Source organism: Rhodnius prolixus, unplaced genomic scaffold (assembly GCF_049639745.1).
Source record: "Rhodnius prolixus isolate KJV_2025 unplaced genomic scaffold, Rpr scaffold_11, whole genome shotgun sequence".
NCBI lineage: Eukaryota > Metazoa > Arthropoda > Insecta > Hemiptera > Reduviidae > Rhodnius > Rhodnius prolixus.
Genome location: NW_027411625.1, coordinates 15,570,730 through 15,584,397, shown reverse-complemented (window position 1 = coordinate 15,584,397; position 13,668 = coordinate 15,570,730). Strand labels below are relative to the sequence as shown.

The window sequence follows — 13,668 nt, the reverse complement described above, 5'->3', positions numbered from 1 at the left end:
GAAGTGTTACGCCCTGCTCTTCCAAAACCCTACTTAAGTCAATACTCTTCGTGAAATAGTTCGAAACCAAACTGATATGCCCAACATTTTTTACATTCAAGTACAAATGTTGTCCTTTGTCAACTGCCTAGAAAATAACAGTTAAAAGTCATTCTGCACAGTTGCTCTTCCTACGGTGTCCACAAACGCCGAATTTTCACTATTAGGCATTTCATACTCATAAATGTTATACTTGTGTTAAGAGACGTACAATAAAAGGCACTTTAAAGAAAAACTCGATTAGGCTCTTTCTTCAGAACCCGCTTAGTTTTTCTTGAACAATAACGCAATTTAAAGAAATAGAACTACATGTAAGTAGAGTGTCTACAAAGTTCTTAGAAATTTATTGGAACTTTCTTAAATAAAAATAGCCAAAACATCAAGATAAACTAAAGATAAAATTAAAATTTTAGAGTAAAGAAAGTTCACACTTTCATCATCTTCTTTTTTTGTGGTAACTAATTCAGCAATCTAAAGCGGAAACAAATTATTGGCAATTTCAGTTTTTATTTGTATTAATGAAATCAATTTGCTTATCGAGCTTCAGTGCAATATTTTTTCTCAAAAAGCGAGACGAGAACCATAATTATGTTTAGGATTTCTACAGCTAACGCTTCAGTGGATTTCTTTTCCACCTTTTTACACAAATGTAACCTCCGTTCTGAAGGAGGTATCTTTTCAGGTTGAAAGTAAGAGGTGTAAAACTAAATTATTGTCCAAAAGCACATTGTCGAGTTCCCATCATGGCGCCTAAACTAAATATCACTGCGATTCCCTGTTTTTGGGTGTATAGGAATTCATACTTACATACACCACAGACTTATTTGCAAAGAGCTTTTCGTTAAAGAGCCCTCAAAACATATCATTCCAAGTCAAAACTCAAACTCCAAAGTATGCACCAAAACAAAATACTTCCTCTTCACAAAGGGCAGGAGAACATAATAGTGAAAAAGAAAATAAAGACAGGAATAAAAAAGATGTAAAGACAGAGAACTAGCTAACAATTAGGTGTAGAGATGGGCCCGCTATTAATGTTGTAGGCCGTGGAATATTTACTGCGAGGAGCTTGTAGCCCAGCAACCTGCTCCAACTTGCGGTAATGTTTCCCAAACACATATTAGCCCCAATAAATTCTCCACACCAGTTGACCACAAATATTATATCACAAACCCCCCGTCGGTCGTAGGCTCACCGATTTGGCCCCAAACTACAAATATATATCCTCGCTGCACTTTATGTGAGTACTTTCTACTTTATATATATATATATATATATATAATTTATTTGTTTTGATTCTAAACGCTCAGTAAAAACATTTAACGAAACAGCCATCATTTATAGCAGGACAAAATACTTATTTAATGGCTGACCAAGAAATGGGCAAGCCTCCTCCTATTCTAGGCATGGGTGAGTAGGAATCCCTGGCCTAGCCTACCTGGCGCGCCAAGAGTTGCAGGCAGTGGATCGGCTAGTTGCAGTGGTAGTTGTGAAATAAGCAGGCTACTAGGAAAAGGTGGCAAGTTATCAGCCATGCTCGGAGTTGCCGTTAAGTTTGTTACGTCGGTATAATGTGAATGCCATCGGGTTGTTAAATAATTTTTTTTATATAACTTTTTAAAGTAGTCGTGTTGTGTGTTTTTTTGATGAAATGTGTAAAATGGAAAATTGTGACTTCATAAAATCATCTTTGACGGTGTTACGGTGTGGAAATTCATCCAAAATGAATTTATAATGAAGTCCATCCTATTTTTTACTAGTTCAGAGAGGATGGCTGAAATGAAACATGGTCGCACGGAATGAAGACCCGAATGATTCGATGACATTTTTTTTCTTCAAAACATTTGTAGAATAGTTTGCTACCTTTTATCTTCGAGATCCCGAGGGTGGCGCACATCACCCAGTCATACCATTTAAACTGGCTCGTCCCAAAATTCCGCCCTCAATACTTTCTCGGAGCATCTCGGATGTCCCAGAATAAAATTGCAACCAAAAATAAAAAACTAAGAGTAGATACACCATGTGGTATTAGAAATCAGACAATAGGTTGAAGGTGTATGAGGCAAATCAGAAGAAAGAGTATGGTACATTTTGTATCAAAAGTTAAACATAAGGTAGATTATTGCAAGATAATTCTAATAATAATTAGTGTGAAACACTAACAAAAAACAATGCGAATTCGTATTTCGCAGCAAAGTCTGGAACGTTTAAAAGGGTCCAACTGATTTTTTACGCCAGTTTTTTTACTGCAGATGAGGCAAGTCTCCATTTCACATCAGTAGCAAAAATGTAAATAAAAGCAATGTTTGGTTCTGCACAAGAAATGGCTAAGTCGATTTCATCTTTTTTTAATAATAGGGATGAGTAACGAACTACCAGTTATCTTCAAAGATCCACACAATTTCCATTAAAATAATGCACTTATCCAAAAAGCAGGTTCGGTAAATGGAAAACTATAAACTTTTAAGTTCAAGTGATCGGCGTAAGCAAGCACTTTAGCATCAGATATTCAAGAGAAGGTCATTTATGATGATGAGGAAGAGCCATTGCTCGAGGTGAAAGCTCTGAGGAACTTCTGCTTAGACGTAATCTCCACACTAGTTATTCCGTGGAGATATTTCTTGAACTTACTGTTCTTGTAAAACAGTCAATCCTCACTGTGATCACTGAAGAGATGAAATCGCCAATGGGATTAGTGGGAAAATACCTTGGATCTTAGCAAAAGGATCATCCCATGTGCTGATCTAAAAAAAGGAACAAATGGATGAAAAAAAATAAAAATAAGTAGTCATGGTTGTGTTGTTTGGTATTTAAGAGATCTGTTACTGGAGTTAGTACAAGTATTTAAGCGCAAATAATACCATATTTGTGTGTACTGTATATCTAGAAGAGGTGAATTCTCGCTGAGATTTCCTCGCCTTGGACTGAAATAAACAAGCAAGGATAGTCGAGATGCTGGCCATAAGGGTGTTCCAAAGTTAAACACTGCCGAGCAGGCAACATTCGTAGGTGGAAGCCCTTATTATGAAACTTGTACTGCAATTGTTACAAACTTTTATTAGGTCCACTGAACCATGTTCTGGGCTCACCAATACCTTTTAGCCCCCCATTATTTTCTAACCTTCTTTTTGCTAACATTCTCTTACCTCTAGTAAGCGGAAGGAGTTTGAGTATATTTCAAAAACACAAAATTTCAGATAGCTCAAACTTGGTATCGGATTTTGATACTGTTCTTGCTTCTGTTACTAAAATCTTACGTTGGGTGTACTTACTCAATATTTAGCTGGATTACACACTATTGATGATTACTAAAAATAATATTATTGAACTAAAAGGGGTTAACAAAAAGTATTGCCCCAAGGCTAAGTATAAAGTATTGCAACGAAGTGGCTTTAGCGCCATCTGTTGAAGAAATATGAGAACTTCTAGTTTGTTAGGGAACCACTAGGATGAACTAGCACAGATAGGCTAGGACCAACTAGAATGATCTGGAACGCTACACACTGAGTAATGTAACGTAGTGTTTGTCTAGCATATACTGTAAGCTTCTAGAGCGGGGTTCCCAACCTAGAGACGATATTCTATGGGACATTATTCTATAATCGAGAAAAGTCCTGGTAAATAATAGGATATTATTCAAATATTTTTCATATTTTTATTTTTCATGATTAACATTTACATTAAGCTTTTTTTGTAAAGTATATTTTCTTTGTTATATACGCCATGTGTTTGATTTTTTTTTGTTACATTTATCCTTGAGCAAAATTTCAGAGGGAGTGAGGTTCGAGTGAAATTTCTTTAGGAGTACGTGGCAAAAAAGAGGTTGGGAACCTCTGCTTCTCGAGGATTCCAGAACATTCTATGACAGTATAAAAAGCGAAAGAGCGGCTCCAGAGCAGTAGGCCATATTGTGAACTTTTGAAGTGAAGTTACAAGCGAGTAAAAGTGAACTGTTGTGACTTTCGTGAATTGGTTCAGTAAATATTCGACTGACTCTTACAAACAAGAAACGACTGTACACAGCCCTACTCGCTCCCATCTGGACCTACGGACTTGAGCTGTACGGAACAGCTAAGTGTTAGAACCTAAAAAAGGATCCTAACCCTCCAGTCAAAAATCCTTCCAACCATCACTGACGCACCCTTCTAGGTGAGCAATCCACATAGACCTGCGAATCCCAATTGTTTCTGACCTTGCCCAGTCCCGCTAAATCAAATTCCACTCCAAACATTACCTACATCATAATCCCTTAAACAGCAACTTGTCCTGCACTAACTTCCAGTCAAATCCTCCTCGCAGACTGAGGCGCCCATGGCTTTGCGCTCACCTGGTCGAGAGACAAACAAGGCATCCTGCGTATTCAATCCACTTGGTATTTTACTTTAACCGACTCATGATGTTCATCGCTGGATGGTCTTCATTCCCTTCCCTTCCAGTGATTTTATTTTGTTTTGTTTTTAATTAATTTTATTTTTGTTTCTATTTAATATTTATGCTGCATTTTACGTTTGTCACATCTGCTTGTTGCGTCAATGTATTTATTACGCAGTTGCGAATTTATCAATAAAGGTTTAAAAAAATACATATATATATATTCGTGTTATTAGTAAATATTATTTACTGTGCTGTGTAATAAATTAGTTATCAGTTTAGCGTATTTGATCATTTACGAACCTACTTTATATCCAGTGGCAGTCACTAGTTCAAGTTCAAATTGATAGAAAAAATGGTACAGATAGTAAAACCTAACCCAGAATAGGAAACTCTATACGTTAACGAATTTCTTTAACAAATCCTAATATCGCAAAATTATAAAAAATACTATAAAAATAAGTTAAGCAAGTTTAGAGGAATTAACTGACTCTCTAAAAGGCAAAACGTGACAGAACAGCCTATCAAAAAGCTTTCTGTGGATGCAGACTGACTGGAGACAGAGCAAACGTGACTTAATCTTTTTTAATATGATTTTTTTTTGCTATCAATCTAAATTTGAAGCAACTTTCTTCTTGTTCAGCAAGTTTCAAAACATGTATTTCTCGAGGGATCTCAAATTCGATATATTTCCTCTTTTGTAGGGAGAAAGAGAAAGTGAATGATGAATATGAAACTCAAATGATAATTTCCTGCAATCTGGAAAGAGAAAATTGGAATACTAAATAAATGATTAAAGATTAAAAATTTAAAAGTAGCCCAGCGGAGGGTAGTTCTAACAGATTGGTGTTTCCGCCTTTTTAAACCCTCTAAATGTAAGTAATCCACTTGGCGATTCAACTTTGAAATTAGCAACTCATGAATATAAAAGTGTATATAAGGTCTGGCGCAGAATCAATCAACGATTTGCCGCTCAGTTCAAGTTTGCTCTTTGGTTTACTTTAAATATTTGCTTTTGCTGCCATTAGCAAATAATTCTAATGGAGTTTTTTTATTTTTGTTTAGAATCCGTTTTTTTGTTTTAGTTTTACTTACACCCACTTTTGTGAGATAAAGTTTATATTTTCTAAATCACTGTACTTGATTCTTCCATCCGCGTGCCGGGCAATAACAATCGTCAGGATGAAAAGGGCCAATAAACATTAAATAGGATCTAGTGTAAAATTTAATCTTTCAGCCATCATTATTTTTAAGGTACTTGAGCAGTAAAAGTTTCTAGGGTGAGAAAATCTAATTGCAGGCGGCTGGATTCGAACCCGTGATCTCCGCATGAGAATCCAATGTACGTACTCAACTGTTCCTATCCTAAATTATTATTATTATTATTATTATTAATGTCTTAAACTATTTAACAATACTATTTGAACTTTTTTTTTAATTCCCAGGTATTTACAACCTAATAAGTGTCATTTTTCCTTTGGCGCAGAACTGGTGCCTTTTCTGAAAATCATTGTCTTGGAATTGTTTAATTTAATTGACACAGAATCCATCCTTTTTTTTACATATCTATTATATCTTGTTGTGGATAAGGTCCAGAAACAGTTTAAAAACATAGGACTAAGTATAGCAAGCAGATAAGGATAGCATTCTTTGTCCATCTCGGTAGGAAATCTAAGGGAAAGATTCTGAGAACGCCATATGTTAGCAGAGTGGTTGGAGACGTTACTTGAATCTAACAGGATTTAAATTAGGAGGAGTCGTAAATGAAATTATATCGATTAAACATTAAATCCGTACTGACTAAAGAAAGTGTGAATAGCTAGCAGTGAAAGGGCACTGCCCAGGATAGTTAGTCGCCGAACAAGCCCTCTGTCTGGACTGTACTTCTATGTAACTCAGGCTGTAAGTGCCCAATCCATTTACCGATTCTACTTGCCTAGATTTGATATTATAGCTGACCCTTTATCTCAGTGACTGTTAGACCTCTCAAACATGGCGACTTATCTTTCACTGCGCTCTGCGAGAGAGTGTGAGTAAGAGATAGCCCCTGACGTACGTAGTTCATCATAGAAATGTGGCGTATCGTGGCCAATAAATGATTATTATTGAATGGTGCGAGAACATTGTGCGACAATTTATCGTTATTCCTAAAAAATAATATTTAAACTAACCAATTACGAACGGGGATTTAATCGTTTTATTTATTTTGTTTATAAGTTATGGTTAGTATTAGTTTCAGTTAGTTTTGTTAGTTACAGTTTCGTTAGTGTATTTACTTTCCATCATATTGTAATAGCATTTTTAGCTGTAATTAGTGCGTAAATTTGAATAGTTTCAGATATACCTGCAAACTTAATTATTGAAAATGTATCTATAAATTCCCTGGCATTACTCTTGCCAGAAAAAATTAATCTATTAAAAACCATTTTTTCGTTCTGACGCACTACAAAATATGTTATACGAAAAAAAGTTTAAATCCGAAATTCGCACGATTGCAATGCTCACAAAGATTGAGATTATGTACAAAAGGAACGCCTGGACAGTAAAAACAAACCAACAAACTGTCCTGTGTATTAGTGGCAAGGAAATGAAATTAAGGATTAAAGAAGTATTTCTTTGCCAGAATAAAGTGGTTTGCAAGAAAGGGAATAAATGAAGAGGTCGTGTTTACATCCGCACTGGAGGCTGAATGCTAGGCAAAAGCACTCGAGTCTACAAATAATGTTAAGATCGCTGGTTGATGCTGGAGTAGTGGGTGCAGTGAATTACTTGGGACTGAAAGCTTTAACTACAAACAGCTCACTTACTCTCTGGACGGGCAAACTCGAAACCAACTAATGTGAAACTCGTATCATTCGCAAAAGATTTTAAGAGGAAGTGTGCCATCGCTTCAAATTCCCGAAATCGAGTTTTTACCTGAAAAAGATGTCCCCTGAGTTCGAAAAAAGGTTGTGTGTGGTATTTACTGAAGTCAACATACCTCAAAAACAAAATCTACCTGAAGCCTAAACTTGAACCTATTGTCTCTTCTGGTATTGCTTTTGAGACTTCTTATACCATCGGAACTTGTCCTCATTCTCTAGCGATTTTCTCGAAAAAACTATGGAAAATGGTTTTCTAAAAAAATAATTTGGAGGCTTTTTAAGGAAGTGCAACGCTTATGGCTTTATAGCCTCCCACTAGGGGCCACCGTCACAATCTCTGCGTCACGATAGTCACTAACATATTTAAAACCATGAGATGTGATTGTAATAGTTCTTTATACGAGTATCTTATTGTTTTTTTAATTAAGACGCGTCAACATCTCAGGTCATTGGTGTCCGGAGTCTTTTTCATTTCACCACTAGCCTCTAGGCAAAGTTCTCTCGTTACAATGCCCATTTCTGGATAGTATGCAATAACAGGCTTCTAGGAAGAGAAAAATTTAACAACAAGCGGGATTCAAAACCTGGATGCGAGGGAATCAAGAGCGTTAACCTCTGAGCTTTAATTATAAAATTATTCAGGGGCCGCAGCACTTCTTTCATTGTCAATAATTATCAGTGTTGGTCAATACTTCTTTAGATCTGTAGGGAAACCAAACATTATTGGACAGTTTGATTATAAATTTGGTGTATAAATACCAAGTAATAATACTTTATGATGTTTACTGTGCTGAAAAGTCAATGACTGATGTCAAAAACACACATAAAATTTTAGTTAAATCTGAAAATTTACAACAGATTTGTGCATTTTTTTGAAACATTTATTTTGACCTTTTATGATTTGAGTAAATTTAATTTATTTAATTATATGTTTAGTATTGTGAGTGGCCTAAATTAGTAAGATCTCATTTTCATTTTAATTCCACAATTCAGTACAATATTATGTTATTCAATTAATGTTTTTGTCCTATCCCGCGACAAAGGCGTTAAGCCATTTTTTGTCTGGCAGCCCAATATTTCTCATATGGAGTAGTCATGCCATTAATGCCGGACACTCGTTAATGGCCTTCAGCGCAGACCGTTTAGCCGCAAAATTTGCGTTTCCAGGGGGACGACGAGGACGCGATCTACTTCACCACCCATTATTCAATTGATCAAAGTTACAAATTGCATGTATGTGGTGCATGTTTAAATAAAAATAAATAAGTAAATAAAACACTCACACTATCAAATTTAGAGCTATCAACTATTTTTGAGTTCTGTCGGAAAACTCACTCAATTTGTAAAAACAACTTTTTCGGTTTCTTAAAAAACGGAATGTTACTTTAGGTTTTAAGGGTATTTAGGTTGGAAATAATGTCACCAAATAATCTAGGGGTGCAGAAAGTGTCGGTGCGTAACAGAGCTTGAGACACCAAAACTGAAGTCCAGAAAATTTGTTGGTTTTTTGGAGACCCGCGATCGACCGGACCTTGACCAGAGTCAAGACCCGAGTCTTGTTTTCAATGAATAGGGGGAAATATGTTGAAGGATTGGAAACAGAAGGGGCCACCTGACGTCTGTCTCGAAGTTCACTGTTTCTGCCAACCCCGACCCAGTTGAGCGGGCCTTGCTTCTTTGTCTGCATGGAATTACAAATGACTTGATTTGCATACTACTGTACAGTCTGCAACGGGGCAGACCACATTCGGACCACCCAGTTTTGTAAATACCATATCTAAAATTGCATGAATATGTAGGTCTAGGGCTATACAAACCGCACCGCGGCCAACTCACCTCCCTGCCACATTAAACCACTTATATGAATTGTGCAAGAGGTCTAAAACTTGCAGCTGAAAACTCTTTTCAACCCTTTACGATGTACAAAATCTTATCTTCTTAAAAACTTTGCCAACATTTTCATATCATTGCCCGGTTTGTTAATTGTATTATTACTGTGAGAGGGTTGTAGCTAATCAAGCTACAATGCTTGCCCTACTCTGTTAACAAGTTAGTAAATGTATGAGTACTATTTAACTTTTACAACTTACCTAAACTTTCAAACATAAGCAGACATTTAAAAAATCTGGTGTGTACACATTAGACTTTCTCTCAGTTAATTTAATTACATTTCTTGAAACTTAGAATTTGTACTTCTAAGATATATGACTTTAATACCTCGTTACTTCCGGTTACTTTAAACTTACAGTTTAAAAAGTTAAGTATAAGGGTTGATTAAACGCCAAAAGGTACACAAGTCAGCAAGTACCCATTATTTCATTAACACTTCATTAAATTCATTTGAGTAATTTTACTGTGTAAAGAATTTATTAGACGACACAGACCATACTGCTGGCTATTTTCATATTCAAAAGATTTGTTCAAGTAGCACACCATTTAACATAGATTGACTGCAATATCTATTAAGGTGTCTATAACAGTCAAATCAAGAAAAACGTTATAAAAAATAAAAGTAATTGTGAGGTTAAAGGTTTCAAAAACTTTTTTAAAAAAATGCTTACAATATATTTCTATGATTTTGTTTATTTATTTTATTAATTTATTTTTTAAATAGAAATCGTCGGTTTAAGTTCATTCCTTGATTAATGTGATTGTTACTTAATGTACATTATGTCAAGCGATAATAAGAATAGGTAATAATTATCTGGGTTAATATTAAACAATATTGTTTCCTTCACTACTATCCAGGAGTATGTGTAATATAAAGTAGATAAAGATATGCATATTTTTAGAGCAGCCAATAAATTATTAAAGTATTTTACTACAAGTACTCAATTAAAGGGACTACAGTATATTACAATAGAGAAGTCAATAATTATTGTTGAATAATTTACTTGTTATTAACTGTGTGTTATTTGTTCTCTCGAATACTTCTGTTTGACGAATTGAAGATTCAAATTTTGTTTTAACTCCGTGAATCATATTTCAACAGTAACCACACAATTGTCTTTCTCTATTTTAGTGAGCATGAGTATATGATTACCGAAGGAATAAAAAAGAGCAACTTAAAGATAAATCAGAAGAATAATTTGGAATAGTGTTAAAATCAAGTTCCTATTTATTTATGAAGATGAAATGTACATTTTATCATTAGTATAACACAAAAGTTATATTGAATAAACTGACCAGCATAAGAGTCTCTGACGTCTAATAAGATCTAAAAAATATTATTAAAAAGTTAATGCAGCAAAAATACTCAAATGATATCAATGAAGTATTAATAAAATGTTGGGTACTTGCTGATTTGTGTACCTCTTAGCGTTTAATCAACCCTCATGCCTAACATTCTAAACTGTAAAGGTTTTGTTAAAGAGCTTCTTGTACCTTTTGGATAGATTTTCCGATAGCGAAACGATTAGCAAAGCCACATAAATTAAACCTTCTATATCTCAATAATTACTATCACTAAGAAATTGCTAGTAATACCAGTTATAAAGCAGAGTTGGGCACTGATTAAAAAAAAATATAAATTCTAAATTTAATTGATTAAATTTTTTAATTGATTAAATTTATTTTTAATTTTAATCAGAATTTAATCGGCGAATTTAATCGTAATTTTAATCATATGACCATTATTTAATCAATTAAATTTCAGATTTAATCGTTAATCAAACTAATTTAATCAAACTAAAAAAAAATGATTAAATCTGAGAATTAAATTTAACTTTAATTTTAATCACTGAATTAGTTCAATTTCAATCGTTAACCAAACTAATTTAATCATCCACTTTTATAGCTTTTCAACCAATGGTTCGAACCACGTTTTGGTGAGGCCCTTTTTCTAAGCGTCTTCAATAAATACTTTTCGGTTAATTTTTGTAGACATGGACTTCTTCACAAGTCTCTAGACCAGTGGTTCTTAACCTTTTCATAGACGCGGAACACAATTATATGTATATATTTTTCTCGCGGAACACTAACATTAAATAATTTGAAATTCGGTATTTAGCAAGATCTTAAAATTAAATTCAAATTAAAAAAAAAAAAACAATTTTTTGTTTTCGTATCTTTGCTAAGTTTCTAATTTTCAATACATTTAAAATTGAAATTTTGCGGAACACTTGGACCATATTCGCGGAACACCGGTTAAGAACCACTGCTTTATATCTTCTACCTCTTTACATCTGTGCACAAAATAACTATAGTTTATAATTGAGAAAAACAAAGTGTACAAGAGAACAAAATTTCATACGAATACGTGGTTCATAGTGGGAGATATAGAACGGCCATAATTTTACAGAATTTCATGACCCAAAAAATTTTGAACACTTTATATCTTCTACCTTTTTACATCTGTGCACAAAATAATTATAGTTTATAATTGAGAAAAAGAAATTGTGTCAGAGAACAAAATTTCATACGAATACGTGGTTCATAGTGGGAGATATAGAACGGCCATAATTTTACAGAATTTCATGACACAAAAAATTTACAACCCTTCATATCTTCTACCTTTATAGATCTGTGCACAAAATAACTATAGTTTATAATTGAGAAAAACAAAATGTACAAGAGAACAAAATTTCATACGAATACGTGGTTCATAGTGGGAGATATAGAACGGCCATAATTTTACAGAATTTCATGACCCAAAAAATTTTCAACCCTTCATATCTTCTACCTTTTTACATCCGTGCACAAAATAACTATAGTTTATAATTGAGAAAAACAAAGTGTACAAGAAAAAAAAATATCATACGAATACGTGATTCATAGTGGGAGATAAAGAACGGCCATAATTTTACAGAATTTCATGACCCAAAAAATTTTCAACCCTTTATATCTTCTACCTTTTTAGATCTGTGCACAAAATAACTATAGTTTATAATTGAGAAAAACAAAGTGTACAAGAGAACAAAATTTCATACGAATACGTGGTTCATAGTGGGAGATATAGAACGGCCATAATTTTACAGAATTTCATGACCCAAAAAATTTTGAACACTTTATATCTTCTACCTTTTTACATCTGTGCACAAAATAATTATAGTTTATAATTGAGAAAAAGAAATTGTGTCAGAGAACAAAATTTCATACGAATACGTGGTTCATAGTGGGAGATATAGAACAGCCATAATTTTACAGAATTTCATGACACAAAAAATTTACAACCCTTCATATCTTCTACCTTTATAGATCTGTGCACAAAATAACTATAGTTTATAATTGAGAAAAACAAAATGTACAAGAGAACAAAATTTCATACGAATACGTGGTTCATAGTGGGAGATATAGAACGGCCATAATTTTACAGAATTTCATGACCCAAAAAATTTTCAACCCTTTATATCTTTTAGCTTTTTAGATCTGTGCACAAAATAACTATAGTTGATAATTGAGAACAAGAAAGTGTACAAGAAAACAAAATTTCATACGAATACGTGGTTCATAGTGGCAGATATAGAACGGCCATAATTTTACAGAATTTCATGACCCAAAAAATTTTGAACCCTTTATATCTTCTACTTTTTTAGATCTGTGCACAAAATAACTATAGTTTATAATTGAGAAAAACAAAGTGTACAAGAGAACAAAATTTCATACGAATACGTGGTTCATAGTGGGAGATATAGAACGGCCATAATTTTACAGAATTTCATGACCAAAAAAATTTTCAACCCTTTATATCTTCTACCTCTTTACATCTGTGCACAAAATAACTATAGTTTATAATTGAGAAAAACAAAGTGTACAAGAAAACAAAATATCATACGAATACGTGGTTCATAGTGGGAGATGTAGAACGGCCATAATTTTACAGAATTTCATGACCCAAAAAATTTTCAACCCTTTATATCTTTTAGCTTTTTAGATCTGTGCACAAAATAACTATAGTTTATAATTGAGAAAAACAAAGTGTACAAGAAAACAAAATTTCATAAGAATACGTGGTTCATAGTGGCAGATATAGAACGGCCATTATTTTACAGAATTTCATGACCCAAAAAATTTTCAACCCTTTATATATTCTACCTCTTTACATCTGTGCACAAAATAACTTTGTTTATAATTGAGAAAAACAAAGTGTACAAGAGAACAAAATTTCATACGAATACGTGGTTCATAGTGGGAGATATAGAACGGACATAATTTTACAGAATTTCATGACCCAAAAAATTTTCAACCCTTTATATCTTCTACCTTTTTAGATCTATACACAAAATAAGTATAGTTTATAAATGAGAAAAACAATGTGTGTTAGAGATAAAAATTCCATATTAGTATGTGGTTCACAGTGGGCGATATAGAACGGCCATAATTTTACAGAATTTCATGACCCAAAAAATTTTCAACCCTTTATATCTTCTACCTTTTTACATCTGTGCACAAAATAATT

The 13,668-nt window shown here is 33.7% G+C and overlaps 1 protein-coding gene across 4 annotated transcripts in view; it reads right to left on the bottom strand.

Moving 5' to 3' along the window:
- Positions 1-13,668, bottom strand: part of LOC141459316 (neural cell adhesion molecule 2-like) — a 580,420-nt gene that overhangs the window by 24,027 nt on the left and 542,725 nt on the right. The gene's annotated exons all lie outside the window — the stretch shown is intronic.